Genomic DNA, 25,934 nt, shown 5'->3' with positions numbered 1-25,934 from the left:
TTAGCAGGGCCTTAATTTCTGTAATTTTAGGGAATTAAACTTTGTTCAGTCCACAAATATTTATCGAATATCTCAATTCCTTATGGAGCCCAGGAGCTTCTAGTCCAAAACAATAACAGGACCCAAATGTTTTATGCAATCAGCCCAAAGCACAAATCTAACCATTCTCTCTGAGGGAAGCCTAGAAATATTTGCTTCCTTTTTTTCAGTTCAACAATTCAATTCTATAAGCATTTATTAATCCCCTACTAAGTGCAAGAGGCAGCTAGGTGGCACAGTGAATGGAGTGTTGGGCCTGAAATCAGGAAGGCCTGAATTAAAATGTGGCTGCAGACAATTAACGAGTTGTTCAACCTGGGCAAGTCACTTAATCCTATTTGCCTCAGTTTCCTCGTCTGTAAAATGAGCTGGAGAAGAAAATGGCAAACCAGTTCAGCGTCTGTGCCAAATGGGGTCATGAAGAATTGGACACAATTAAAATGACTGAACAGCAACTGAGTACAAAGTACTTTGGAGCTAGGCTTTTCAACACTTATTTTTATTTTTATCAAGTGCTTTTTAAATAAAGTTTATATTTGTTCGAGGAAACACAGTGTGTGGTTCCATTATATAAGTGAATTCCAGAAGAAACTAGATCATCAGTGTCCACAAGACTATATTTGAAGCATAATTACTTTTTGAGCTTTTTAGAGATCCCCCTACTTCCTGGTAAGATCATCTTTGATTCTCCAAATCCAACCTGCAAATTGAACACATTTTAATTTTTTGAACAAAGTTTAATTCCCTAAAATTATAGAAATTAAGGCCCTGCTAGCAATGTTGTTAATGGGGATGTTCAGATCATGATTGAATTTAGAACAGACAGAGACCTTAAAATCATCTGGGCTTGTCCTCCCATTTTGCCGATAAATAAACTAAGACTTAGTAACTTGTTTGCGATCCCATATTTCCTGTGTCTGGTGCTAGAATTTTTCCTATCTCAACATACTATTTCTTTGCCAGTTTTATTCATTTTAGCTCAACCATCTAGTAGTTTATTCTGTTTATTGCAGGTACAGATGAATTTGTCTCTATGTGTGTACCTCTTAAAATGTGCATATGTGATTAGGTATGAGTTGAACAAACATTTCATGAATAATTATCATGTGTGTGTATGCATGTCTGTGTACTTGTCAGGGTCTTATTTAGGAAAAATCTATTTACATGCCTTTGGGGAAATAAGCATTTCTAGGAAATCTGAAATTTACTTATCCTCATGTTTAGGTATGTGTGGGGCTGTGTGCCTCCCTATGAGGGAAAATATAAGCATTTCTAGGAAATCTGAAATTTACCTATATTCATACATGTTTATGTGGGGGGGGGGCTGTTTCCCTATATGGGAAAGTATATGCTAAGGGGGACCATGTCATCTGGTCTGAGATATATGTACAGAATGGAAAATAGAAGAATCTGTATAAGAAACAATAAAGACCAATCTATAAATTTGAGACTGACAATTAATTTTCTTCTTTATGATAAAAATCAGTTTTTTTCTATAGTGCTTAGCACAGTACCTCACACTAGATGCTGCTTATTGATTGATTATTTTGAGATCCGCTAAATGCTTTAATATCCATTCTTTCATTGGATCCAAGCAATAATCCTGTAAAGTGATGGGTTCAGAAATAGCAAATGATTTGCCTTTGGCCACATATCTGGCAAATGGTAGGTATGGGATTTGAATCTAGCCCAGCATGCTTTCTACTATACCCTGCCACTTCTCCTTAGTCTAGGGGTTATTGCTGATATCTAATCTCTGGCATTGTCCCTGTTAGCTTTTTACCTTTTCTTTTGTTCTGTTATTGAAGAAAGAAAGAACAGTGCTAGTTGGATCAAGTCATCACTGAGTGATGATTATTTTCTTATTCATGATATTTTCTTTCATTAAAGATAATATTTGAATTAATAACAACATAACTTTCAAGACCTTTGCTATGAGATAAAATGATTTTATTTTTAATTAAGTTAATAATTAGTATTTGTAAAATGCTTAGCACAGTACCAGGCACATAATAGGTGCTTAATAAGTACTTATTTCTTTTCCTCTTCCCTTCTGTGAGAAGCTTAAGCACTTAACTTACTAATTCTTAGTCATCTTCACAGTAGTTCTCTATATCTTCAGAAGATAATTTACAAATTACCTACCCATTTCACTGATGAGGAATACTGAGGATAAACAAAGATAAAGACTTGCCTTGTTTGAAGCTACATAGCTATTAAATGTCAATGTTAGGATAAAAACTAATGTCTCCTGAATCTAGGTCCTGGACTCTTTCTACTTATTTTTCTTTTAAAATATTTTCTTGTTGCTATTTACTTTTAAAAAAAATATCACTGGTACTTCTTGATGGCATTTGTAATAAATAAATCTTGTTAAGTAAAACAAATCAACACATTAGGCATATCTGAAAATTTATGTCTTATTCTGCACTCATAGTCTGTCTTCTCGTTGCCAACATGTGGGAGGTATACTTCTTCTGTCCTTCATCTGTCCTTTTAAAATCCATAATTAGTTACTGCATTGAACACTATGCTGAAATTTCTAGCTGGTGTTTTTTCTTTACATTATTGAGAAGCCTTATAAACTATTCCTCTCGTTTTATTTCTATATTATGATATGTCTTTCCAAATTTTTCTGAATTCTTTATCATTTTATAGAAAATGGTAATATTCCATTATACTTTAAAGGTTCTGAAAGAACACATTTCTTTCCCCAATTAGAATCTTAGCAATATATCATCATAGGGCACCTTTAAATTGGCCAAATAAATTTACCTTTCAAGTGAAATCTTGTGTTTTTATTTCAGAGTTCCTATTCAGCACTTCCCATTTCCCACCCCACCCTTCCACCACCAAAAATACTAGAAATTTATCTATTCCAAGTAGGAACTCTGAATTTTGGCTTTGACATTCCTGGAACTTTTTCTTTTCAGGAGGTGATTAATGAGTTCTTTCGGGTTTTTCCTTTTGGTTCTAATAGATTTGGACAGTTATTTTATGATTTCTTGAAATATGGTATCGAGGCTTTTTCTTGTTTTTAGGAAATCTACTGATTCTTAAATGATCTCTCCTTGATCTGTTTTCTGGATCTCTTGTTCTTGATATCAGAAAACTGACATTTTCTCCTATTTTTCCAGTGTTTTTATTTTATTCTACTATTTCTTGAAGTCTTATGGAATCATTCATTTCTGTTGGCTTCGTTTTCAAGGATTCTATTTCTTAGCTAAGGTTCAGTACTTTTCCCTCTACGCTACTTGTTTTCTTTCCATTTCTCAGGACCCTTATTTTACTTTAAAATTTTCTTAATTTCTTCTGGATCTTCATGTGGAAAATCCAATTTGTGCTTTGAGTCTCTGCAGTTGTCAGGGAGTTAACTTGCAGTGATTTGTGGTTCCTGAATTGGGGCTCTGTTCCAGGGCTGGGTTCCACCTACTTGCTGTACTTTTGAGTGGGATGGTCAGCTCTGCTTGGTCTTGTCCTTGGCCTCCAGCTTTCTTGTGCTGATTCCACTAGTACTGGACCCCAGAGAGTTCTTTCTCACATCTGAGGACAGAATCTTAGGGATCCTGAATTTCAGGGCCTTAGCACTGTTGGTTGGTCCTTGCCTGTCACCCTCCTAGGATTAACTTAAAGGGATTTTCCATTCTTGCTGTATATGGACTCAGAATCTTGGGGATCTCTTGTGTCTCAGTACTAGTAGTGGCAGTGGTACTTGATTAGGGGAACCTCCTTTCCTGATGCTCTTGGGCTTCTGGCTGAAATTTTGACTTGGAAGAAAGCTGTTGCTGTAATTTCTTATTAGGTTCCTTGATTATTATTAGGTGTTTTAGTTGGAGTTGGTTTAGGGAAGCTCGACAGTCAGCCTCTTGTTTCAGGGGAGCCATTCCCTATAAATTTTAACAGTTGTAAGGAGTAGGAACTGTATTCAATAGGTACTACTTATTTTAAAGTAAAATAAGAGTCCTGAGAAATGGAAGGAAAAAAAGTAGTTTAGAGGAAAAAGTACTGAACCTTATCTAAGAAATAGAATCCTTGAAAATTAAGCAAACAGAAGTGATTCCATTTGAATGATTCCATAAGATTTCAAGAAATAGTATTGCTATTCTGACTTTCTGGAAGGAAGAGAACTGCCTATGGCTTCAGAGGACCTGAGTTCAAATTGTCTTTGTATCTTTGTGTCAGGGAACCTCCTTTGGCCCCAGTTCCCCTCATCTGTAAAATGATCTCTAAAACCCTTTTCAGCCTTAAATCCTGTGATCCAGTAAGCCGCTTCCCTAGCAATTTCTATGTCCCATTTTTAATCTAGCCACAAAGCCATGTTTACCTTGGCCTCCTGGTAGGATATTGCCAAACTAAATAGCCTTTTCATTTAGTCCTGTCATGATCCAAGTAAGGATGTTACTCAACCTAAATGGGTCCTTGTCAGGGAACTTGTAAATCTTGGTTGTCTGAATGGAAAATTCCTGGTGCTTCATGGGCCCCCCATTGCTAGCTGTGTTAGCCAGCTGGACCCAGGAGATGCAATCACAGCTGGATTGGCTCCAAGACCTGTTCTTTGTAGAAAGCAGGCTCTCTGGCCTTGTGCGTATGAGAGGCCGTCTGGCAGTTTACTGGAATGAGTCATAAAGGTTTCTTTTCCTCCAGGCACTGGGCTTAAGTCATTAAGGGTGGATTTGATTAAAACCATTTTTTTTTTTTGAGTTGTTTTTATTCTGAACTTAACAAACACCAAATAAGATGAGATTTACCATACATAAAACAGAAAAGAAAAAAGAGGATTGCAGCTGGGAGACAGCTTGCTTTGCTCTCCAAATACATAACAAATTCAGAGTATTATTCTCAAAGTTGTCCTGCTTCTCTGTTTTCTACTGATTTTCCTTCTATGGTTTTCTGTACATTTTGTAACTGTTTCAGTGACCTACTTTTAAACATTTCCTTTTCTTCTTTTTTGGCAACTCTTGGGCTAGCTCTGATAGTTGATTGTTTATTTCACTAATCATTCTTAAGTCTTACTTTATAATGTTGCTTTTATTGTAGAAATTGTTCTTCTGGTCCTGCTTACTCCATTGGCATCAGTTCACATAAGTCTTTCCAGGATTGTCTGGGACTGTCCCTTTTGTTATGTCTTTACAGCACAGTGATAGTTCACTCTATCTATCTATCTATTCATCCATCCATTCATCCATCTATCTATTATATACAGCTATTATTATTTATAATGTTATTATTAATTTGATGGGTGTCCACTATATTTCCAATTCTGTGTCACTACAAAAAGAACTGTGGTAAATATTTTTGTAAATATGAATCCTTTCCCTTTGATTTCTTTGGTTCTCAAATCTAATGGTGGTATTGGTGGATCCAAGAACATACATAATTCGCTGATTTTTAAAAATCATGTATATATCTCATTTGCACAGAGTTACTTTCATGTCATCTCTTCCTCCTGTTAGTAGTTTCTTGAGGGCAGGGACTATTTTGTCCTTGCCTAGAACATATTTGGTTCTTAATAAATAGCTCCAAATTGCTTTCCAGAATGGCTAGAACAATTTGCAGCTCCACCAACAATGTATGTATGTCATTTCCCTTTTCTCCCTTTTAAAAAAATCTGCCAATCTGATGGGTATTAAGTGGAACCTCAGAGTTGTTTTTAAATCACATTTCCCTAGTTTTTATTTTGTGATTTGTGATTTTTTTTTCATACGGTTATTGATAACATGAATTTCTTCCTTTTAGAACCTCCTGTTCATACCCTTGAAATTTGTCAAATTTGTTGAAGTGGAGAATAAGCTTTTGCTCTTAGATATCTAAGGCAGTTCCTTATGTGTTTAGGATATGAAAACTTTATCTGAGAGAACTGTTTACAGATATTTCCCCTTTCCCCCCCAGTTAACTGTTTTATAATTTTAACTGCTTTGGTTTTACTTATGCAAAAACCATTCATTTTGTTATTATCCTAATTATCCTTTTATTTCCTGTAATCCTCTCTATCCCTGGTTTAGTCTGAATTTTTTTCCCTCTTTATAGATATAGGAGAAAATGTTTTCTTTGTTCCTCTAATTTGTATGCATGTTGTGATTTCATTTGGAGCTAGTCTCAATATATAGTCTAAAACTAACTTCTGCCAGCATGTTTTCCAGATTTCCCAATAATTTTTGTTAAAGAGTGAGTCTTTTTTCTTTAATAATAGCTTTTTATTTTCAAAATACATGCAATGATAGTTTTCAGTATTCAAACAAAACCTTGCAAAACCTTGTGTTGCCAATTTTTCTCTCTCTCTCCACCTTCTTCCATCAAATAATTCAACATAGGTTAAATATATGTAATTTTTCTAAACGTATTTCCATATATATCATGCTACACAAGAAAAATCATATCAAAAAGGAAAAAAATGAGAAAAAAAGCAAGCAAACAACAACAAAAAGGTGAAAATACTGTGTTGTGATCCACATGCAGTCCCCATAGTCCCCTTTCTGGATGCAGATGACTCTTTTCATCACAAGACTATTGGAATTGGCCTGAATCACCTCATTGTAGAAAAGAGCCAAGCCCATCAGAGTTGATCAACACATAATTTTGTTGTTGTTGTGTACAATGTTCTCTTCCTTTTACTTACTTCACTCTGTATCAATTCATGTAAGTCTCTCCAGGCCTTTCTGAAGTCATCCTACTGGTCATTTCTTACAGAATGGTAATATGCCATATTCATATTCCATAACTTATTTAGCCATTCTCCAATTGACGGGCATCCACTCAGTTTCCAGTTTCTTGCCACTACAAAAAGGGCTGCCACAAACATTTTTGCACATGTGGGTCCCTTTCCCTTTTTATGATAAAGAGTAAGTCTTTACTCTAGCATTTGGGATTTAAAAAAAAAAGTTTTATTTTTAGGCTTGAAATCTCTCCTTCTTACACTTTTCTTCCCTTCAAAGAGAAAAAAGATGAAAAATAAAACCCATAACAAATGTGTATAATCAAGCAAAACAAATCCCTGCTTTGGTTATTCTCTCTCTCCCAAACCAATAACAATGACAACAGTAGTAAAAATAAAAGCCTCTGTCAGGACTTTCTTTCTGGAAGTGGGTGGCGTTTTCCTCATGACTCTTGTGGGATTGTGATTGATCATTGTGTATTGATCAGAGTTCCTAAACCTTTCATAGTTGTTTATCTTAATAATATAATTATTCTATAAATTGTTCTCCTGGTTATGCTCATTTTAACCTTGCTACAACTCATATATGTCCTTCCAGGTTCCTCTGAAACAATTCCCTTTGTTTCTTTTAGCACAATAATATTTGTTTAATCATTGCCCAATTGATGGACATTTTCTCAGTTTCCAATTCTTAATCCACGTGAAAAGAACTGTTCTAAAATTTTTTATGTCTGTGGCTTCTTTGATTTCTTTAGAGTATAGACATAGTAGTGGTTAAAGGGTATAAACAGTTTAATAGCTTTTAGAGTATAATTTTAAATTGCTTTCTAAAATGGCTGGATCAGTTTACAGTTCCACTAACAATGCATTAATGTACTTATTTCTCTACAGCCCCTCCAACGTTTGTTATTTTACTTTTTGTCAATAAGCATTTATTAAGCACCTACTATTTATCAGCCACTGTGCTAAGTGTTTTTTATTAAAAAAAATTTTTTTTGGTCATTGTTGCCAATCTGCTGGGTATGGGATCATATTTTGAAATTGTTTTAATTTGTATTTTTCTAATTATTAGTAATTTAGAGCATGTTTTGACTATTGATAGCTTGGATTTTTTTCTTTGAAAACCATCTTATTCATATCTCTTGACCATTTGTAAATTTGGAAATAGTTTATATTCAAATAAGATCTTTATCAGAGAACTTTGCTGCAGATTTTTTTCATTTGAGAGCTTTGGATTTGTGGAAATGAAACTGAAGTGGGGAGACATTTGAGGCAGGAAGACCAATTAGGAGACTGTTTTAGTAATTATGGTGAGAGATGAAAAATACATGAAATAAAATGAGTGGAGAGGCATTAGATACAAGAGCTATGGTAAATCTAGAACTTGCAGAATTTGGCAGCCAATTGGATATGTGGGTTGAAGGAGAATGAAGAGTCAAGGATAATGCTGATATTGACTGGGGCAGTAGAAGAAGGGTGGTGCTTTCAAATAGAGAAAAAGAAGCTTGAAATAGGGCTGGATTTAGGAGGAAGAGTAATGAGTTAATTTTTGGATATGTTGAGTTCAAGGTGTCTCTGGGACATTAAGTTTGAAATGTTCAGTAGGCTTTTATCTCCATTACACCTAACATTGGCTTTTTGTTTTCCATATTAGTAAAAAGATAATTTATTCCTATCTTGTTGGTGTTTTCATCTAGTGATATAACGATATAATTTTTATTGTTTTTGTTATTAATGTGATCTGTTATGTTTATAGTTTTCCTAATATTCAACCAACCTTATGTTCTTGTAAAATTTTACTTGGTCATAGGATATAATTAAAAACATTTATCAGTTTTCATTAGGATTTATGATTTTCTTTCTCTGTTTTCTCTTGTTTTTGTTTAGGCATCAAGACCATATTTGCATCATAGAAAGAAACTGGTAAGACTTTTTCTTTATATGTATGTGTATGTATGTATGTATGTATATTTGCAAATACTTATAGGATCTTAGAAGTACTTGCTCTTTAACTATTTGATGGAATTCACTTAAAAATCTAACTGGTCCTTGGTGCTTCTTTATAGTTTATTCAACCCCCCAAGATTGGATTATTTAAATTATGTATTTCTTCTGTAAATTATCATTGTATAATTTCTTAAGTATGTTTCATTGAAGAAATGTTTTTTATTTGCATGTAATTGGACATATAGTTATATTGCATGGAATAGTTTTAAATAATTTTTTTATTCATTTTTTATGAATTTTCCTTTTTTATTTTGCTGTTACTAATTTGCTGTTTCCTTTTAATTTTTTAAAATTAATCACACTAGATAATGGTTTGTTTAATAATTTTTATTTCTAACAAAACTTTTTAGTTTAATAAATAATTCAACATATTTTTGGTTTTCAGAATTACTATTTTTGTATTTACTTGAGTTTTTGGATTTGTCACCTTTTAGTTTCACGTCCAATGCTTTGATCTATTCTTTTTCTCTTTTCCTGACAAAAAAGTTTATTTCATAGGCTTATAGATTTAGAGGTTGAAGAGACTTTAGATGCCCTGATGTCCATCCTTTTCATTTTATGTATGAGAAAGCTGATGTTCAGTATGTGACATGCTCATTGCATGTTACATAGCTATCAAGTATCTCAGGCAGAATTTGAACTCAATTCTTTCTGAAACCAAGTTGAATCCTGCATATATTATGCCACCTAATTCCTTATAAATCTTCTACTGATTGCTGCTTTGCATTATAAAAAAAAAGGCACATTGCCCCCCATTTTGTGGAAGCAGAGTTATTAGTGATTTCTCTTTTCTTATTTATAATTAATTTAAAATTCCTCAGGATAAAGTTAGTTGTGAATTAATTTTAATGCTTTTAAAAGATTCTTTATTGAATAATTATTTCATTGTGTATAATAAAAAAGTGTTTAATATTTCTTCTTTTCTCCATATGTTTGAGATTTTTATGCCTTAATACTAGTCGGTTTTTGTAAATGTGCCATTTGCTGTTTAGCAATAAGTGTATTTCTTTTATACCCATTTAGTAATCACCAGAGAGATCTAGCCAATTTTCCTAAATTCTTTTTAGGAATTTACCTTCCTTCCCTCTCTTCTTCTTTCTCCACCTTCCTCCCTCCTTATTAAAGGAGTATATTGAGGTCCCTAGTCATTGTAATTTAATTGCTTATTTCTCTTTGTAAATTGCTAAATTTTTACTTTAGGTATAATATTCATCTTTTTATGCTTCCTTAACTCTTATATTTGTACTTCAGAGTTTCTCTGCAGCTCTGTTTTTTTTCATCAGGAATGTTTGGCAGTTCTCTTTTATGAATCATATTAAGAGAGAAAAATCAAAGCAAAAGGGAAAAACCATGGAAGAGGAAAAAAAAAAAGAAGCAAACATAGCATGTGTTGATATACATTCAATCTCTACAATTCTTTTTCTGGATGCAAATGGCATTTTCTGTCCAAAGTCTATTAGGACTGGCTTGGATCACTGAATCACTAAGAAGAACCAAGTCTTTCTTAGTTGACCAAAGCACATTTTTGCTGTTGTTGTGTACAACTTATTCCTGGTTCTGCTTGTTTCACTCAGCATTAGTTCATATAAATCTTTCCAGGCCTTTCTAAAATCAGTTTGTTTATCAATTTTTATAGAATAATACTATTCCATTACCTTCACATACCACAGCTTGTTCAGCCATTCCCACATTGATGGACATCCACTCATTTTTCAATTCTTTGTTACCACAAAGAAGCTGTTACAAACATTTTTGCACATGTGGGTCTTTTTCTCTCTTTTGTGATTTCCTTGGGATACAAAACCAGTAGAAATACTGCTGGGTCAAAGGGTATGCACAGTTTTATAGTTTTTGGGCATAGTTCCAGATTTTTCTTCAGAATGGTTGGATTATTTAACAGCTCCATCAACAATGTATCAGTGTACCGATTTCCCCACATCCCTTCCAACATTTATCATTATCTTTTCCTGTCATCTTAGCCAATCTGAGAATTGTTTTAATTTGCATTTGTGTCATCAATAGTGATTTAGAGTATTTTTTCATATAACTGTAGATGGCTTTAATTTCATCATCTGAACATTGTCTGTTCATATCCTTTGACCATTTATCACTTGGGGAATGACTTGTATTCTTATAAATTTGACATGATTCTTTATTTTTTTAAGAATGAGATTTTTACAAAATGAAACAAAAACCAAAACCATGTCTATAGATGTAGATGGGCTTCACATCTGTAAAGCAATCAATTTTATATTTTTGTGATGTGTATCATACTGTGTGCTCAACAAATGTCCATTTGTGTAAATGTATTTATTTTATATTGTATATATTGTTAAATGCAAAAAAGGAGATATGAATCTGTAACTCTAATCAGTTCAGATGTGTAACTCAAATTATTATGCCTTTCAGGATGATGGTAGAGCAACATTAAACAGGCTTCCACTTAAAAAAAAAAAAGAATGAGATTTTTATCAGAAATGCTGGCTATAAATATTTTCCCCCAGCTTTGTACTTCCCTTTTAATCTTATTTTTGTTGGTTTTCTTTGTGCAAAACTTTTTTAATTTAATGTAATCAAAGTTGTCCATTTTGCCTTTTATAATGTTGTCTAGTTCTTCTTTGGTCATAAATTTCTTCCTTCTTCAAAGATCCATTAGGTAAGCTCTCCCTGTTTGCTTATAGTATCATCCTTTATGTTTAAATCATGTACCCATTTTTTTTTTGTCATGGGATGTGAGATATAGATCTGTCCTGAGTTTCTGAAATATTATTTTCCAGTTTTCCCAGCAATTTTTGCCAAATAGTGACTTCTCATTCCTGAAACTGGAGTTTGGGGGATTGTCAAATACTACATTACTGTAAGCCTTGATTATTTTGATACCCACTCTATTTCACAGTATCAAATGGTTTTGGTAACTGCTGCTTTATAATATAGTTTTAGGCTTGGTATTCCTAAGCCACCATCATTTGTATTTTTTTTTTTTTTCATAAATTCCCTTGATATTCTTGACCTTTTATTCTTCCAGATGAATTTTGTTATTATTTTTTCTAGTTCTATAAAATATTTTGGCAGTTTAATTGGTATCTATTTTTTTAATTAAAAGTCAATTTTTCCCCCTATAGCATTATATTTAATTTTGCTTGCTAAATTATTCTTGGTTATAAGTCCATCCTTTTTACCTTCTGGAATACTGTATTTCAAGTACTCATTTCCTTTATAGTGATGGCTGCTGCTAACTGTAGCTTATTGGTACTTGAATTTTTTCCATTTGGCTGCTTTTAGTATTTTTTCTTTGATCCAGAAACTCTGGATTTTGACCTTAATGTTCCCGGTAATTTTTATTTTGAAGTTTGCTTTATGAAGGTACCAGCAAATTCTTTCGTTTTCTTTTTTTGCCTTCTGATTCTTAGAGATAGAGGCAGTTTTCTTTTCAGATTTCTTGAAGTGTGATGTCTAGGCCTTTTCTTGGTTATAGCATTCAGATACTCCAATTATCCTTAATTTTTTTTCTTTAGACTTTTTCACAGTTATTTTTACTATGAAATCCCTTCCATTTTTCTCCTTTCCCCCCCAGCCTTTAGTTTTTTATTTCTTGTTGTCTCACATGGAGTTATTGCTTCTGTTTGATCCATTTTAATTTTCAAAGAGTATTGTTGTTTGGGCAAGGTTTTATACTTCTTGTGTCAAGCTGGTAATTCCCTTTCTAATTCTATCTTTCATAACTATCATTTTCCTTTTAGTTTTTTTCCTCAAGTATTTTGATTTCATTTGCAAAAACATTTTTTAAACTTTTGATTCATCTCTTCCAGAAATTCTAGAGTTTTAGGGTTAGGGTTTGTGCCAAGCTGTGATTTTCTTTGAGGCTTTGCTTATAGATTTTTTTGAAGTAATTTCTGCATTTGTGTGTTGGAGCTTTCCTGACATCCAATACCTCTTAAAAAGGGCAGATTGCTGCCCTTCTTGATTTTGGAAGTTAGCCTTTGATGTTAAGGCTAGTTTAGGCTACCACCTGACCCCATCACAGTAATCATGTATGGGTTTGAGGTTGGATATAATTATGGGGCCTCCTCTTGCCTCGAGTTTTAGGTGTGATGTGTACTTGGCTCAACCCCAATGTCTACAGACCTCTATATCTGTGTTTCTGTGTTGGGAATGAGTGGACAAATGACTTACTATGATTTTTTCTATACTTCTCCATCAGACTTCAGTCTGGTGCGCTTTTTAGGACTGTCTGAAGGAAGTTTGTGGACAGAAGCTCAACTATATTGCTTTCTGACACTCTGCCATGTTTCAGTGCCTTCATTTTACAATTAGCCATCAAACTCATGTTCCTAAAACACTAGTTTAATCATGTTACCTGTCCCCCCTCCATTAAATTCCAGTGATTCCTTATTTCTTCAGAATAAAATAAAAAACCTGTTTATCTTTTAAAGCCCTTCATAACCTGTAACTTTTCAGTCTTTTTATTTCTTTTTGTCCTCTATGTACTTTTTAATCTAGTGACATTGACCCCCTTCTTGTTCCAAATACAGTATAGTGCATTTTTATTCATTGTTCCCCATTTCTGGAATGCCCTTATTCCTCATCTTCACCCTCTGGCTTCCTCAGCTTTCTATAAATCTCAGCTAACCTTCTACAAGGAGCCTTTCTTATTCCTCCTTCATCTTAATGCCTTCCCTCTGATGATATCTAATTTCTTGTTTATATATAGCTCCTTGCATGTAGTCTTCCCCATTATACTGTAAGCTTTTTGAGAGCAGAGACTGTTTTTACTCTTTGTATCACCAGCTCTATGTTCCCAGTGCCAGGAACATATGAGGCATTTAACAAATATTTATCAATTTGTCTTTTGTAGGGTGAGGAACCTGAGCTTTAGAAAGATCAAATGATTTCCTCAGAGTCATGTAGGTAGCAAGCAGCAGAGTCTGGATTTGAGTTCAGAGCATTTTAAAGTAGTTTGAAATATGTATTAAACTTCTTTTGCTTAACTTCAGCTGGCAGAATACGGGTGAAATATTTGGAATTATAAGGAGATAAATTTTGGATTTACATTGGGAAGTAGTGAGTTTCCCATAACCGAAGGACTTTAAGGAGAGATTGATTGGATGACTACTTTGTGGGAATATTGTGGAGGAACTTCCTTCTTGATATAGTTTGGCCCAAATGGTCTAATTGTTCTCTTCCAATTCTGGGATTTTAGGATTCTATGACCTTAAGTAATTAATATTTAATTGAATACAGTATACCAAAATCAGCTGATAACCTTTGAATCTTAGTCCACATGAGCATAGCACATGCTCTGATGTAAGATTCAGATGTAAAAAATGTTTTCTTTTGAGAGAAAGCATTGTACAGTTGTCCATGCTGAAGGCTTGTCGGGCCAGGGTACTTGGGTCTTCTTCCCAGCTCTGACCCTGAGTCTTAGAAGCTAGTTTTATATACCTGCTTGACCCTGTCGCTCTTCTTCTTTTGGGGTAAAAGAATTGAAGAACGTTGAAATTGAAGAAGATTGACATGAGTTATGAAGTGTTTTGGGATTGTTGGTCCAGAAAGCTGCATGTCTTTTCTCTGTAAAAGAAGGTAAAAAAATCATAGTCATATGGCTAACCATATGGTCAAGGGAGTGAAGGAATTATATATTAGGGTTATGAGAGCTGGGGGAATAGAGAGGGATGAAGGGACTGGAGATTGTGAGCATGAATAGTAGAAAAGGGAATTTATCTTGCATGATTCTCTTTATTCTTTGTTTGGTCCTGAATTATTTATGTCTCCATATTCAAAACATTCTTAATCCTCTAATTTGTTTATATCACTCTTAATTTCTAAGTCGCATATCAATTTGGAACTTATCTAGGTCTGTGATGTTGGTTGCTCAGTTTCTACCATACTGCTTTCCACTTTTTTTGAGAACAGACTGTTTTTGGTTCTGAATTTTTCATCTCTCTATATTGAAAACATGATTCATTCCTCAATCCTTTAGTTTGTTTATATCACTCTTAATTTCTAAGTCACATATCAATTTGAACTTATTAGGTCTATGATATAAACTGTTGCTTGCTCAGTTTCTACCAGATTGCTTTCTACGTTTTTTCCCAGCAGTTTTTGTTGAAAAATGAAGTCCTTATTTTAGTAGTAGATGTGTTGAACACTGTGCTCTATTTGCTTCTGAAGGTTGTACATTTAATTTGTTTCACTGAGTGGCATCATTATTTTTAACTAATATCTAAAACTTTTGATGATTGTTGCTTTGTATTAGAGTTTGAGATCTCCTACTAGAAAGCCCCCCTCCTTTCCACTTGTTTTTCATCATTTCCTTTGAAGTTCTTCTCCTTTTGATCTTCTAAATCAGGACTTAAACTTTTCCACTCACAACTCCTTTTTGCCTAAGAAATTTTTATGTGACCCTAGATATATAAGTATATAAAAATGCACAAATCAAACATTAACTGGTAATAAATCATAATTTCATGACTCCCACATTCAGATTTGAGACCTATATGGAGTTGCAAACCACAGTTTAAGAAATTGGGTTCTGGATGAATTTTGTTGCTTTTCCTCAGATGGTTTGGTAAACCAAGCACAGTAGGTAGTAAGTATGTTTCCATACGGCAATAGGCTTTGGAGTCAGGAGACCTCCCATTGCAATCCCCGAGGGCAGCCAAGATTAGGAATGGAATAAGGAAAAGGAGGTGCCGGCCCTGGGGTTGCAGACCATTCCTCTTTGAGGACTCTCTGGTTGTGAGCTAAGGCTTTGTTCTGCCCTCACACGTGGCAGCCTCCATAGTTTCCACAAGGCACTCCCAAAATAAACTGGGGCTCTTCATGTCAGGAAGGATGGTCAGATGCAAGGTTTGCACAAGAGAAAAAGCAGCAAAGCTCTGTCCCCTTTTGCCTATTCAGGGTCGGCTTAATCCAGAGTATTCTTCCCCCTGCCTAACATTGGCTGGATGAAGATTGGTCAAAATTAAAATTTTGAAGTAGTACCTTGTATTGGAAAAGGAAGCCTGGATGGGGGTGGTGGTGAGAAGGGGAAAGGGGTCCTTATTAAGTTGCTCACATACCAGGAGGTTAACAACAGTGGCAAAGCAGATGGGTTTCTGTCTTGGTTTGTATTTTAGAAACTTCCCCATTAAAAGTATGAAAAATCCATTTTCATTAGTATGTGTTAGATTTGTGCCTTTGCTCCTTTTCCAACCTTCCTCTTGCAAAGGTAGAGCTTTTGGGTTTAGGAAGAGAGAGTTGGGAGGGTAAGGTAGGGATGTTGGGGGTGGAAAGAATGTAATCTCTAAGAGTTCTTTGGTCTCTGCTGCCATCAGTTTGGAATTGTTTCTTTTGACTGATAAGAAGAATGAGTGATGGTCACTTTGAAATTTAAGAAGGGTTAGGGAAGTCCCTAGGACTAAGAGACTCCTGGAAACCTGGGTTTTCTTCTTAGTCTAGATTTCTGATCTGACAGATGCTATGGGGAAAACCATCCACCATGTCTGAACCTCTTTTTTTCTCCCTTGTTAAAATAGGAATTGGTTTCCTTTGCTGCCCTGTCTCCCTAGAATTTTGTAACCCCAGAATGCCATTGTTGGAAGCCTGATGGTCATCTAGAGGTCCCACATAGGAAAGAGTGTTGGATTTGGAGTCAGGGAGAAATGTGACTTTGAATCCTGTTTTCTAGCACTTACTAGCTGTGTGACCAAGGGCATATGGTTCAACTCTTCTGAACTTCAAATACTACTGGGTGATGGATGGATCTCTGGGCCTATGTTTGTGTTCAAATGTGGGCTCATGCATTTACTCTGTGACCTCTGAGCAAGTGATTTAACCTCAGTTTCCTCATCTGTAAAGCTGGGATAGTACCTGTCATCTGGGGTTGCTGTGAGGATAAAATGAAATTGATGTTTGTAAAGTGCTTTGCAAACTTTAAGGTGCTACATAAATGCTAGTATCAATAGTATCATCTTTAATTATCTAGAAATACCTATAATACCTAAGGTAGATGGTAAAAGTAAAATGAAATAATGTGCATAAAATTTTTATAGTTCACTTTCAAGTTTTGATAGGTTGGAACTGCATTAAGACTTTTGGGATGCCCTTTATAAATGTCAGTGATAGCTTCTTTATATTACAGTTGGGGAAATTGAGTTTAGTTGAGATTAGAACTTGGTTTCCTACCTCCCAGTCCAGTGCTCATCCTGTTGCTTAGCCCTTCAAAAATGTAGAATTGATGGAATCTTCTTGTTGTTGAAAGGGGTGAATTAGAGGTCAGAGTTCAATTAATTTAACCCTTCTCTGAAGTCTGAATTCCTTCTATGTTAGCCCTTCCGGCACTGAGGGGCCATTACAGGAGGATGGCTGTCTGGGAAGGGCTGGAGTTTTCAAGAATGTATGAACCCTGAGGGACTTGATTTTTTTTTTTTTTAAATTCTAAGCATGCTTTTCTTTTTTAAAAAGTGTGTTTTATTGATGTCTGGTGTTTACTAAATGGTTAATTTGGAAAATCCTTACTCCCCTGCCTTCCATTGTAAGGAAAAAATACAGTTAAGCAAAAATACTTGGTACAGTGACACGATAGTGTATATGGACGCACAGACACAGACATACACACATAGGGCAGATGGCAGGTAGGTGATGAAGTGGGTATAGTGCCAGACGTAGAATCAGGAAGATTCACCTTTCTGAATTCAAATCTAGCCTCAAACTTACTGGGCAAGTCCCTTAGTCCTGTTTGCTTCAGTTTCCTGGTCTGACAAATGAGCTGGAGAAGGAAATGGCAAACTGCTCCAGTGTCTTTGCCAAAAAAATCTTTTCCAGATGGGGTCACGAAGAATCGGATATGACCGAAATGCTGAATAACAATGACAATAACACAATACACTCACACATTTTTCCACCTTTCTGTCCCCAATTCTGCATCAATTCACACATAAATCTACCTGTGAATATATCCTCTGAATTCCTCATATTTATCATTTTGAACTATCTAATAATATTTCATTACGTTCATCGGCCATATGTTTCCAAGCAATTTATAATGATGGGTATTTACCTTGTTCTTGGCTACCTCAAAGAATGGCTCTGTGGTTTTTTGGTATTTCTGTAGGGTTTTTTTTTTTTTTTTTTGGTATTTATTAGAAATGTTTTTGCTATTTATTATCTTAAGGTATATGTGTGCCTAAGAATGAGATGTTGGTGCTAATGGGTAGCCACAGTTTATTCACAGGTAATTCCAAAATAATATCCAGAATCATTGGATCACTTTATAGCTCTACCATAAATATATTAATGTGAAGTTCTTCCCACAACCAACCTTTATTGCTCTTAATTTTTTGTCATCTTTGTCAATTTGCAAGGTGAAAGGTACCATCTCAGAATTGTTTTATTTTGTATTTCTCTTTCATCAATAATTTGGAGAATGTTTTAAAATGGCCATTTGTAGTTTGTTATTCTTCATTCTTCCTTTGAATTGTTTATTCATATTCTGTTATGTCTTATTTATTTGTTTTATATATTTGTGCCAATTCCTTATAAATCTTGGATATCAGACTTTTTTATGAGGGACATTTGATGAATTTTTTTTTCATCTTTACAGTTTCTCTATTTTGTCTTCATTGATTTTATTCATGTTTTTTTGTCTTCTATCCTTTCTTGGGTTAATAATTCTCCCTGTAGCTATAGTTCAGTATTATTTTCTGAACAGTAAATCTTACACTGTCTCAGTGTCAAAGGAGGGTCCACTCCTTTCCAGAAGGGAAAAAATAAGTCATAGCAAATCAGCCTGTCTGCCATCTATTTAATCAGAGACTTTTAACTTGGGATTTATGAACTTGTTTTGAAAAATATTTTGATAATGTTATTTCAGTTAATTAATTTACTTTGTAATCTAATGCATTTAAAAGCATTAAAAGCTCAGGGTCTGAGAAGGGACTCCTGTAGTCTCTACCATATTACCAAAGGAGTCCCTGACACAAAAAATTTAGAATCCCATGTTTAATACAATCCTTTCATTTTGCTGGAGGAAACTGAGGCTGAAATAATAACACACAGATATTAAGTAGCAGAATCAGGATTTGAAATCAGTTCTGACTCTTCAGGTCCACAGCTTTTTCTATTATACTGTGTCTGATTCTTTCCAGCTCATTTTGAGGCCTTTGAGATAATTCCTTCCTACAAGTCATAACAGCAGTAGCAATAAAAGCAACAGTAGCAACAGCAGCTAATCTTCATAAAGTACTTACTATGTGCACTTTACAAATATTACATTCTCAGGACAATCCAGGGAGATAGATGCTATTATTGTGCCCATTTTACAGATGAGGCAAATAGGATCCCATAGCTAATGCCCAGGGTCACATGGTTAGTAAATGTCTGAAGCTGGATTTGAACTTGGTTCTTCTAGCTCCAGGTTCTAGGTTTTATCCAGTGAATCACTCTCTCTGCCTGTAGAGATATAAGAAAAGAGATTTATCATAATAGGCCAGAGCAGATAAGGAATTTCTTAACAACTGAAAATTCTCTAAAGTCTGAGGGCTGATAGAATTAAGATAATATTAGCAAAAGTTATGTGTTAGAGCTTCTCTGTGCGTAGTTATTTACATGTTGTCTTTTCAATTAGAATATAAACTTCTCGAAGGCAAGGACATTTTTTTTTTTTTTTTTTTTTTTTTTTTGCCTTTCTTTGGATCCTTTTCTCTTAGCACATTTCCTGGTATACAAAAAGTACTTAGTAAATATTGTCTCTTCTTGAAGATAAGTTGTAGCTCACAGAATTTGTGTCCTGCTCAAAATATACAGTAAATAACAGATAGTAAATAACAATCTGTCCTAGGACTATTGATTCTATGCCTGGAGTTGCTTCTGATATACCATGAAGAAATCTATCTTTCTACTTTTCTCATTATTTCCTCTTTAAGACAATGGCTTTGAGAGTTCATTTTCAAGTTAGCTTAATTAAGATCCTTGAATATATTGGAAGAAGGTAGGTGCAGAAATCAGACTCTGACTTCTCTGAGAGTTGGGGGGTAGAACATTTTTGCTTAAAATTAAGTTCCAGCAGAGTTCCTACGGTCTTCAGGGCAGAGAGCATTTATCAAGCACTTATGTGCCAGCCAATCTGCTAAGAACTGGGAACACAACTTGAAATCTTGACTAGTTATGCAAAACTGGACAGAACAGGATTGTGTGCAAAGAGATCTTGGCTTGAGACGTCCCTCAGCCTGCCCTCTGTGACAATATTGAGACTATATCTGCTGGGCATAGTAGCAGAAACCTAGTGGAAACACCACAGGGCTCAGAAGCTTGCCCCTGCCTTTAATTCTTGCTTGCCCCCTCATTTCTGTGTCTGTTTTTCCTTGCATGTGGCTGGTCTAATTAATTATCTGACTTATCAAGACAGACACAATCCCAAGTGAGTTGAACAATTAAATTAATTTTAGGTAGTCTTGGTTTCACTGGTGTAAGTATACCTTTTACTGATGCAAATCAGAGCTTCTCCATGCATTGGTAGAGGTCTTACCAGCCTTTGGATGATGACCTTTCTCCTTATTTCACTTGTCTGCTCTTTTGAAGATAGACATGTACCAGTTGCCAGATCTATTTGAGAAAATTTTTTCAGAGTTTGCAGCCCTCTGACTTGTCCCGTGAGAATCGAGGGCAACCTCTGTGCTGTGACATTTAGTATATTCAAATTGAGTTCTTAAAAATTTAAAGGTAGAACTTTTTCCTTCAGGCATGTAGGAAATACAAGTTGGGGATGTCAGATTCAGATGAAGGATGAATTTAAGGTTGGTTATTGTCGTCCCTGAGGGACGGACTAGCAGAATGTTGGGATCATCACTCCCTAGGAGAGCCTTGATATGCTAAGAGACTTCCTGAATTTTGGTGTTGCCTGTCTGGCTGTTTCCTTTTGATAGGGATGGCTAGGCAATGGTGACTCAGCCTGGTGACCCAAGTAATAGAACAATTGCAATTTTGTCCTAGGTCAGCAAGGAAGTGTCTGCCTATCAGAAATGTCCTCCTGAATGCCTGGTGTTTTGATCTGGGAGGGGCAGCAGTGTATATGTGTGTACATGGATGTGTGCTTGGGGTGAAGTGAAGAAGTAAGTTTTTTTTACCCCAACAAATTCTTACCTACCATATGCAAGATATTATTTTGGAAACATGAGTCACAACAAACATCTGTCTTCTAGAAACTTACATTCTGTTAGATATAGGAAGGGATGGTGAGGAAAAAGCTACATGTAATTTTTAATTTAAAATTACTTTTTGTTACATTTTAAGTTTCAAACTGATTTCCTTCCTTCTTCCTAAACTATCACTCCTACCATTTCTCTCTCTGATATTCCATCTCTGTCTGTCTCTCTCATACACATACACATATTAAATCATACTATGCAAATTTCTGTTTATCAGGTCTTTCTCTGGAGGTGGATAGAATCTTTCTTCCCAGGTCTCTTGTATTTGATTTGACTATTTACAAAACTCAGAATAACTTAATCACTCACAGTTATTCTTTGAACAGTATTTCTGTCACTATATAAAATATTGGTTCTATTTATTTCACTTTTCTTTAATTCATGCAAACCTTTCCATGTTTTCCTAAAATCGACTTCCTGCATCATGTACTTTGTACTGTTCAGTCATTTCAATGCTGTCCAACCATTCCTGACCTCCTTTGGGGCTTCCTTGACAAAGACAATGAAGTGATATTCCATTTCCTTCTCCAGTTCATTTTACAGATGAGGAAACTGAGGCAGACAGTGTTAAGTGACATGTTCAGGATCACACAGCTAGTGTCTGAAATCACATTTCAACTCAGAGTATTTCTGACTCTAGGCTTAATACTTTAGTCAATGCGCCACCTACTTGCCAACATGTACATAGATATAAATTTAACTCCTTGAACAAAAATATCTTAGGGTTTTATGTAACTGCAGGCTTAATGTGACAGTTTGGCCCCAAAGCAAATAGTTATCCTGGGCGGATTATTAGCATAAGAATTCTGAGTGAGGGAAGAAAGGAGGTAAATAGTTAACTAGAGAATTAACACATCTTAACACAGCTTTAACTGAGCATTTAATATAAAAAGCAGACCATTTCCGAGTGTCCTAAAACAGACTACACTAGTTCTCCAATCCTGGAGCAGCAGTAGTGTTCTGAGCCCCTGAAACCCAGTTTTCACCCTGCTAGACAGAGATTGATCTACTCTGGTCCTGAAAGATTTACTCTCCATGCCATTGCTTAGAAGGACCCACTCAATTCCTGTGAATAAATCCTTGTTAAGTATTTTTTTTTTTAAAGACCTCCTTACCAGCTGGAATCTGGTTGAACATTCAATTGCATTTTGAAGAAAGCTCTGGGCTCCTCCTGAAGCTCAAACTTAGTGAGAACAGTCTTTGATTTTAAAATTTGACAAGATTTCCCCAAATATTTACTCTCCCACACTCACATTTCTTTCTTAACTGTTTGTTTCTATCCTGGGCGTCAGAACTGACAGAGAGTGGGGGAAGAAATCTTTTGTTACTTCTGCCTGCCTTCATGCTCTGGAGACTCGGGCTGGATTTTCAGGTCCCCAAGAAGTCTGACATCAGGGCTAGCCTGAGTCAAAATTGCAAAGTCGTCAGTTTCTTTTCAGTATTCCCAGCTTGCCCTTTTTTATATCAAGAAGGGTTGGCAGGGTGGACGGGACGCTGAAGTTGGAATTAGAAGATCTGAATTCCTTTTTGGCTCTGCTACTCTGTGATTTTGTGTCATTTCCAATCTCTGGGCCTCTTTTGCTTCATGGTCTGGTCTGGGAGATAGCTGAGGTTTTTTCTGAGGTTCAACATTCTGAATTTCCATGATCTAAACTTCTCCATTTCTGTGTCTCAGGATCTTAATGCCCACCAGTTTTCTTTCCCCTCCATGATCATGATCTTAGACAAAATTCCATATTTTTTTCTGTCTCAGCATCCTACTGCCCATCATTTTTCTCTCCCTCCATGACCATGATCTTAGACAAAATTCCTTAATTTTTCTGTCTCAGCATCCTAATGCCCACCATTTCCCCTCTCCATGACTGTAATCTTAGACAAAATTCCTTAATTTCTGGGTACCTCAATTCCTTATATATAAAACAGAGTTAATAGCGCTCTGTAGTATTTACGTACTAGAACTTGTTGGAGGGCTGGCTCTGACATTTTCCAACTGTGTGACCCTGGTCAGGACACTTCATCGAGCCCGCCTTTCCTTCTCTAAAAAATGAGGAGCCTGGATTAAATTATTTCTTGTAGCTCTAAATCTTATGAATCACAACCATATTTTTCTCATTATTGTAAGAAAATTTCCTGGAAGAGGTGGGAGGGATGTCGGGAGAGAGGCAAGAGAAAGAACTCTTGGAATCATCATCAATTTCCTGAGAAAAACCAAAACAAAACTGGCAGGCTTTTCTTCAGAGCCTCCCCCTTTGTCCTGACCCTTGCTTGTTTTTCTAAGGCTCTTTTTCTTCCAGAGTCCCTCCTCCCCATTATGGGCCCCTCTCTGGTTCAGTGCCGGATTTATTTTATGGCCAGATGCTGCCACAAGGTGGCAGTCGGAAACCTTCGAATGTCTCCTGTTGATGGCTTTTTCCAAGGTCTAAGCTGCTGATCCATGATGGAGGAAATCCAGTCCCTTCATTTTTATCTGCAATATAGTATGGGCAAAAGAGCACTGGATTTGCAGTCTTGAGACCAGCTCTGATCTTTCTCCCTTTGTGACATCTTTAGGTTTTAGTTTTTTCCTCTGCAAAGTGTGAAGAAGTTGGAAAGGTGACCCCTGCGATTCCTTTCATCTTGGATTCCTGGATTCTGAACAGAATGATCTGATAGATTAACGGATTGAAGCTTGGATAGGTGCAAAGTCTTAGCTAGTGTCTCAAGGGTAATAAAGAGCAGAAATAGAATCGGATAGAGCAGAGTAGAATGGGGACCCAGGTTCAGAGTGGGACAGTTTCCCCCAATTGCAGATTATCACTTCCTTAAGCTTGAGACCAGGTTTCCAGGGTGAGCATCACTGGTTTACTCCTGAGTATCATACCTAGCTCTGCCATTGGGAGTTTCAAAGGCTCAGAACTTTCAAGGAGGCTTCTGTCCTCATGACCCAGTTTTATTGTTGAAATAGTCCTCTGTACTCTTGGTAACCTTGGACAGCTAGCCCACCCAGGTCTCTCTGCCTCTCAGCCCAATATTCTGTGCTGACATCACACTGCCTCCTTGTAGTCAGAAGGCTTTGGGACCTTACTTGAACTCTTATTATCTGTGTAGCCTTAAGGGAACCATTTCATCATCCAGAGCTTCAGTCTCCTCACCTGTAAAATGGAGATAATAAAATTTCACAGAGCTGTTCTGAGAAAATTCTTGTGCTTGTTTCGTGACCAGTTCATCTCTCCCATATTTTTCTGGTTTTCCTTGGTAATTCTCTGTAATAGCCTGCTCATGTACTCCATTCACTTCTGCATAGCTCCAGACTTCTCCCTGAAACATGAATCCATATTTTTGATACTAATAGTCTATCGAAATTATTGAATAGAACACTATATTTAGGCAATGAAGAATTGAAAATGACATTATACAGTGTGACTTTAGATTGCTTTTCCTTCATTCACATATTTGTCAACTCCTTGTGAATGGAGCATTGTGTTAGTTGCCAGATTTAGATTAGACACAGTCCCTTCTTTATGGATCATAGTCTAGTATGCAGATTTTAACATAGTATTTGACAAAGTACTAGACTCACCTTGGGAAGCTTCAAATATCTGTACATATACCTACATGTATGTACATACACATCATGCATAATTTATTATATGTGTGTTTTCTATTAAATATATATATGCCTATATACATATATTATTGTCTTTTGTCTTTTCATCAGTCATCTCCCCCAAAAGACCCCACCCAAATTGGATCCTTCCTTGAATAAAGAAACAGTTAAGCAAAAACATTGGAAGCAATGACCACCATCCGACAATGCATAAGTTATTAAGACTTATTCCCCAAGATATTTTTTATTGTTATTTTAACCAGATTTCTTTGCTGTAGTGAGAAAACACAACCAATGCAGAATGGCAACTGCTCTGCAATTTCTTGTTTCCCGGGGCACTGAAATTTAAGTGACTTGCCTAGGATCACAGCCAGTATATGTCATATATTCAATCCAGATCTTTCTGATTCTCATTCCTGTTCGTTATTAATGATACTATTCTTTTTCTCATTTTCAGTGTTTTTTTCAGTTATTTGGTAATCTTTGGTTTATATTGTTGTCCTGTATAGTTCACTCTGCCATTAATTCCTTGTTTTCTTGTTTCTCTGAATTTCTCATAGTCATTGTTAGTTACTGCATAGTAATATTTCATTACTTTCAAATACTATAATTTTTCAGCTATTCCCTAAATGATGGGCATCCAATTCATTTCCAGTTTTTTGCTTCCTGAAATGCTTTATCTAATATTGTTCCCTTTGTTACAAACATGTTTGTGTTCCTCTTTTGAAACTGGCTTTAGGGCCCCATCATGAAAATGAGTCTCATTATACCCAGCTGGATCTTCAAGCATTTAACATTTTATGACTCTATTCATTAGCCTTGGCTGGTTTTTGGTTCATTCCAAAATTCAAGTATACACTCAAAGGACAAAGAATTGCCACGATTTTTGATTAACAGCAGAAACAATAGTGCCTTACATTTGCGTGATGCTATGCCATTAACAGAGTTACCTTCATATATATTTTCTCATTTAATCCTTACAACAGCTATATTAGGGAGGTAGGACAAGTGTTACCCTCAATTTACAGATGAGAAAATAGAAACTTTGAGAAAGTGACTTGCCCAAAGTCTTATACTTAGTGCAACAAGTTCTAAGGGTAAGTAAGGAATTAGGGCTTAAATATAGAACTAATTCCAAGTTCATTATCATTTTTAAGCTCTACTTTCTGTTCAAAGGAATGTGCCTCAGACACATTCCAAGAAAAAATTCCAGAAATATTTTAAACAGTTTCATTGGAACATGTGTAGTTACTTGGAAGGAGAGAACCCTAATTTTTGCTAAATTCTATATTAAAATTCTAAATTGTTAAATTCTACCATGTTTGCTTAAAAAAGTAGCTAGTCTCACCACTTTAATACCATATACAAATAAAAAAGATAATAATATCAAGCAGCATATCTTATTGCCACATGAAGGATATAGTTACTAAATGCTCTAAGGATTCAGTGATGAAGTTGAATGAAA

At 35.5% G+C, this 25,934-nt stretch overlaps 1 protein-coding gene across 4 annotated transcripts in view; it reads left to right on the top strand.

Moving 5' to 3' along the window:
* Nucleotides 1-25,934, top strand: part of TSPAN9 (tetraspanin 9) — a 243,067-nt gene that overhangs the window by 15,594 nt on the left and 201,539 nt on the right. For all 4 annotated transcript variants that reach the window (XM_074269262.1, XM_074269263.1, XM_074269260.1 and 1 more), the window contains exon 3: nucleotides 8,579-8,614. The gene's annotated coding sequence lies outside the window, so the exon portion shown is untranslated. The remainder of the gene's footprint in view (nucleotides 1-8,578; nucleotides 8,615-25,934) is intronic.

Source organism: Sminthopsis crassicaudata, chromosome 5 (genome assembly GCF_048593235.1).
Source record: "Sminthopsis crassicaudata isolate SCR6 chromosome 5, ASM4859323v1, whole genome shotgun sequence".
Classification (NCBI taxonomy): Eukaryota; Metazoa; Chordata; class Mammalia; order Dasyuromorphia; family Dasyuridae; genus Sminthopsis; species Sminthopsis crassicaudata.
This window is presented reverse-complemented; position numbering and strand designations above follow the sequence as displayed.